Source organism: Mesitornis unicolor, unplaced genomic scaffold, assembly GCF_000695765.1.
Source record: "Mesitornis unicolor isolate BGI_N332 unplaced genomic scaffold, ASM69576v1 scaffold32754, whole genome shotgun sequence".
Classification (NCBI taxonomy): Eukaryota; Metazoa; Chordata; class Aves; order Mesitornithiformes; family Mesitornithidae; genus Mesitornis; species Mesitornis unicolor.
The window spans coordinates 868-6,770 of record NW_010178661.1 but is presented as its reverse complement, the minus strand read 5'-3'; the positions used below and the strand labels follow the sequence as shown (position 1 = coordinate 6,770).

The 5,903-nt window shown below is 54.8% G+C and overlaps 1 pseudogene; it reads right to left on the bottom strand.

Annotated features, from left to right (window-relative positions):
• Nucleotides 1-5,197: 5,197 nt before the first annotated feature.
• LOC104539094 lies at nucleotides 5,198-5,316 on the bottom strand (annotated as a pseudogene).
• Between the last annotated feature and the right edge of the window lie 587 nt (nucleotides 5,317-5,903).

Sequence of the window (5,903 nt, the reverse complement as noted above, 5' to 3'; positions counted from 1 at the left end):
TGATGGGTTTCTGATGTCAAAAACACCATCAGCATTTCATACTTCAGGTACAGTACGCTAAAACTAATGATGAAGGAATTTTTGTCTTCAGCCATCATTAAGTGTAAAAAGTTACTTTAATCCATTCAATCGAGTTCTCTTGGGAAAAAAACTCACAACCACCACCGGGGAGGGCAGCAGATGATCCAGAAGAAAACAGCTCATCTGCTCACTGTGCTTTACAGGAGCCGGCCTGGGCCCAGCACCGCACAGCACTGCACAGCCAGGCTGTTTGAAGACGTCAGCACAACCACACCGTCGGTCCCAACAGCAACAAAAGGGAAGGGAAAAAGTGCGATTTTCCCAAGAGGAGGAGGAGGAATCTCCACACTGGAGCAGCGCAGCAGGTACTGCTGCCTCTGTTAAAAACAACAGCAACGGTGACCTTGCAGCTCTGCTCACAACATCCATCGGAGATGGAAACACGGCTGACAAACTGCAAAAGCAAAGGCAGCTGCACATGTCCTGCTCTGTACGTTACACAAAGTGCAGAATTTCATTAATTTCACTAAATAAACCCATACAGAAGCGCCTCTCTGATAGAGAAATCTCCCTCTCGTGCACCCATCACCGCAGCAGCACCACGGCCGCCCCGCACCAGATGCACCCATCAGGCGTGCGCATGGCGTCGGTGCAGCCCACGCTGCTCCTCACCAGCCAAGGCCACAGCTCGTCCTTCTCAAAACAAGAACACAGGGGCACCCCCGCGCCAGACGCCAGGCAGGGAGCGGACGGCTCCTCCTCCGGCCAGGACCAGGCAGGAAGGAAAGCAGCGAACCTTCCCAAACAGCATCTGCCCATGCACTCAAGCGTTTCACACCCGGGGATCGCGTGGGCAGCAGGCAGGGACTCAAAACCGAGTATCTCAGCGCTCCCAAGGTCACCGAGCTGGTGCAGCCCGCAAGGACGCTCGGTGATAACAGCTCCCACCACACCGTGCAGCGTCCGGCCTGGGGAAGCTCCAGCAAGCCCCGTCTGATGCACTCGGGCTCGATGGCAAGTGTTGAACAGACCCGGTTAACCTGCGGTGCTGCCCAGAGTCCTGCCATCAGTGGTGCACGGAGAGGGCAGGCTGGGACCGCAGGGTGACAAAGCCGATCCCTTCCTCGCTGTGGCTGCGCGGCGACAAAGCTGACCCTGTGCACTTGCTCAGCCCCAGGGATTCACACACCGGGTATGGACTGGTACCATAGCGTATAGACTTAAAACAAATAGGTGCTTGAAGTTTTCAGACACAAGAGTCAATCCTAAAAGGCACTTAAAAGCACTTTTAAAAACCAAAACTCCTAGAAGCAGCGGCACGCTGTGCTGCTCCATCTCCACCGCAGCAGTGCCCAGTGAGCAAACTGGTGCTGGACACGGATCTGCCGGGGCCGAGGGGAGGTGGAGCAGCAGCCAACACCGCTCGTGGCCCTGGCACAGCCGTCAGCCCGCCCGGGCGCTCCAGACCTCCCTTGCACCCCACGGGCACCTTCCAGACCTTCCCGACCCTCTGCACCGGAGAGGAAGACGGGAAACAATTCGGTGTCGAACAGAGGACGCTGCTGTGCTGCCAGCAAAGCAAAGCCACAGAGCACACGACTCTCAGACCCACGCAGCATTGCTGGGAGAGCTCTGCTGTGCTAAACCGAGCCCAAATCCAGAGCTTCGAACCGCACTTGTTTGCCTGATACCCAGCAACACCTCAGCCCGAGGCGTGCAAAAGCTGACTGGAGAGCAGGGCACTTCTGGCTCGCCCTCAAGGAAAGGCTGAGCACAGGCAGCAATCCCTGCTGCTTTTCTGCCGTGGAAACCCTGGGCTCTTCCCAGCAGACACCAAATACAGAGCAGTCAGAAACAGCCCCAGGAAGCACTGTACCCCTCGGACGTTTCACTTTCTTCTCTGCCCGTGTCATCAAGTGTTTACGAGGATGGTTAACGGCTGCGGCTGCCAGCTCCGTTAATGAACGGCGTCTCTGCTGAGCCGCGCTCCCCTCGGCGGGCGCCGGGCAGGGACAAGGTGACACCCGGCACCCCCAAAACCTGCGCTCGGGGTGCACCCAGCACACTGGGAGCCTCTGCTCTGTCCAGCGCCAGCCCAGCCCTCACTACAAACATCAGAACGGCCCCAAATGAACAACTCGACCTGAGAGCAATGAGCTCCCTGCACACGCACAGCGCCGCAGAATTTTCTGGCAATTAACTCAGTTGTCCTAACGAGAAATTATACGAAAACCCCAACTCTGTCCTCCCCCGGAGCAAGAGCACACACACACTTCCACAGGCACCTCAAAGAACGTGAATCTGTAATTAAATTGCTTGGCTAAACTTATGATTTTGTATCTCTGGCTAAAAAAACTGAATTAGAAGGAACACTTCCTTCACTAGGAAATATAAAACCACTATAAACTTGATTTAAGACAAGATGACATCTTGGTATGGAAATGTATTTCCGTCAAACGTTTCAGTGAAAACTGCGTAACCTGACAGGAAGCGAACGTCTCGGTAACACGTTGAAGCGCTTTTCAGTGCTGCTTCTCCTGCTGCTCACTGTGTTATTGCCACAAGTGCAGAGTCAACCACAGCCCGTGCAGCTCCAAGGCTCCTCCACGCCCATCGCCAATCAGCACCACAAACGGGCACAACACCAGCCCCAAAACGCAAGGAAAGGCTCAGGGAGTTATTGGGGTGTTCCCAGGCAATGCCCTGCAGAGGGGAGAGCAAACCCCACTGCAGCAAACCCCGCTGCTCCCAGACCTCGGGCCATTGTCTGCGGATGCAGCGGCACCATCAGCAGCCCCAGCCTGCACACAGCGCACAACACCCGCACAGCACACAACACCCGCACCACACACAACACCCGCACAGCACACACAACACCCAGACAACGCCTGCCCCTCCTGCTGCCCCCACCCCCAGGAGTCCCTGTTCCCCATCCTGCCCCCATCCCCACCACCCATGGCGAGCCCCAAACCCGTCGGCGTGTCCGCACGCAGGCAGCAATGCCACAGACGCTCCGACCTGTGAGGAACCTCACGCATTTGTTCCTTTTGTATCTTCTAACAAACCTCCCTGCTGGTCAAACGCCTCAAAGCAGCGCCAGTGATTCTGAAATTCACGCTGCGATTCTGGAAGTGCCCCCGTATCAAATACGGCTTTCTCTTCTTATTTCACAACCAGTGCCTTCTCCAGCACAGACTGAACACCTGTGTACTCGGGTGGAGAGATACTCCCTTGGGAATGGCTCTGAGATGCAGTCCAGCATTATTATTATTCAATTATACCCTAAGAAAAGTGCAAGTTTTTAACACTGAACAGAATTCAACTTCCAGGCTGGGTGGGAAGTCAAGTCTGCGAGCTCAGCTCCCTCCTCTCCCATCATCAACACCAATCTGCCAAGACCTCATCTAGGCACAAGATTTGGCCTTTTCTTCTTTTCTGCTCTGAGCTCATGAGGCCCAAAACCCCTGGGCACAAGAAAAGCTCCTGCTCTTCAACACCACAGGAGGGGAGGTGCAGCCAACACCACGGACACAACAACCCGGGACACAACAACCCGGGTACGGTGTCCCCACAGCCCCGGGTTGTGGAGGGGAGGAACAACCGAGCGTGACAAACCTGGCATTCGAGAGGCAGAAGCGGGCTGGGTTTGTGCTTTCCACACACCACTGATCTGTGCTCATTAGCAAATGACCCATCTGCAGCCACGGTACGGGACACACCACCAGCACCATCGCTGCATCCCTCTCCAGAAGCTGCCGTGTCCTTCACAGGGAAGGCTGCCCTCCCAAATTTTCCTTCTAGCCCGATGCACCTCACAAGCACCTACGCTCGGGAATAACGCAGGTTTTCAGCTAAATGATCTTCAGCCATCTTCAGCTGCCTCCCTGCACACACCGGGCCTGAACGGGACACCAGAAACCCCGGGGAAAGGTGACAAACCCAGCATGCTGCTGCTAACAAGAGGCTGTGGCTCTGCTGTGCCACAGCCCTGCGCAGAGCATCCTTCCCAAAAGGTCGCCCTTCAGAGCCCCTGGAACCGCTCCTGCTCCGGGCCCCGTCCCCATCGGTGTCAACGCTACCACAGGATAACCTGCAGCCCACACCTCCTGCGGTTTACATCGCAATTCAAATGACCCAGGACAAAACCATCCCCACAAAAGAGCCAATGCCAGCACCCCCCAGCAGACCAGACCAATTCTGTCACAGCGCTCGTGTGCTCACGAGGGACACTTGACTTAACTTGCAGACACAGCGGGTGAAGGACTCCGGCTCGGAACAGGCACACATGAACGGGTCTGTGGTCGTTCTGCGCTCGCTGGCCACGTGCAGCAGTGAAACTCGTGACCACAGACGTTGTTACGGTGTTGTTCAGTGTTACGGTGACCAAGCAGAGGGACCACAACAGTCAGCGTGCAACAGGCAGCGCCTGCCTGCGGTGCTATAGTGATTGCTCCGAGCTGACTGCTCCTGTCACTAAATGATCCCACAAATACAACAAAGGAGCTGTAAGACAGCGCTACCGACAACCGCAGCTGCCCTGTGGGTACGGGGGGTACCATCCAGCCCTGCTCCCCACGGAATAAAGACAACACCACAGACCTCAGGACTGCCCCTCACCTCGCCCTGCCCACCAGACACCCCGCTCTGAGCACCCCTGCTTCACCTCCTGAGCCCAGCCACGGTGAGACAGGAGCCGTGCGACCCAGCGCAGTGACTGGGTGCCAGCGCACAGCGCCCGTTCCTCCTGCCCCTGCTCCTAACGGGATCTCTCACACCTCGTCACTTCTCAGGACCCGTCTGGCAGGAAAGGACGTGGCCCGGTTTTCCTTTTGGAGTCTTTACACGTGGCACGGTAACGTTTTGTTTAACGTGGTACCAAAACACCTATCTCATCTTGAACAATTTTGTAACATGTCAATAAGATGACACAAGATCTGACTGAGAGAAGTGACACGCACATGAGCAACAGACTCCCACTGCTCTGGTGTCAGCCTCACACTCGCCTTCCAGCCCAGTTTAAAGCCGGCTGTCAACACGAAATGGGGCTTTCTGATTAATCAACAGGGTCCAGAGCCAGGGATTTACGTTCTGTGACTTACACGGCATGCTCTCAAACAGTGATCCAAAAGCATCGAGTAAGCTAACACGTTTAAGAAGAAATAAGAGATTTAACTACCTCGTTAGTGTTCCAGCGGTGCCTCTCTTTCGGTAAACTTGAACATTTTGGTAGACATTCAAGCAGCTTCTTCGGTAAAAAGATTTTTACATGACTGCCATTGCTGTTCCCGTGATCATCTGAAAGGAGAGGAGAGAGGTGACGTTCACACAGAGCAGGGGCGATTTGTCACGGCAACCAGCACGGCTTTCAGTCAGAACCGCACCCCCACTTCAGCAACACCAACACAGTTTAATTCCTCGTGGTGCAAACTTTGATGGATTTGTGCTCGAGGAGCCTGTGCGGGCGCTCACCTGTGCCTACTTTAGCTTATTACTTCCCTCAGTGGCAGATTTTACAAGCGGCAGCGGCAAAGCGCTAGAGAAGTGGTGACCACAGCGGTACGACCTGCCAGGAAAGCCGTAAATGAAGCTCGCACTCGACAGGATTTGCAAGTAAATAAGCACAAAGCCCCAGCACCTGCTGAAACGCTGTCAAGCTGCAGCAGAAATGCAGCTCGAGGTCTACTCGTTCATTTAAAACTGAAAGGGGCTGTACCCGATTAAAACCACCTTCCTTTTCTTTTCATGGACAGCTCGGAAAGGGAATCCTCCGCATGAGTGAGGCAGAGGATGGAAATCCTCCTACCCCACCATAGCCAGGCAAGGTAAGTGTTTCATCAGCAGAAATGCTGAGGAATTTTTAAAAAATCTTTCTTTTTTGTGGC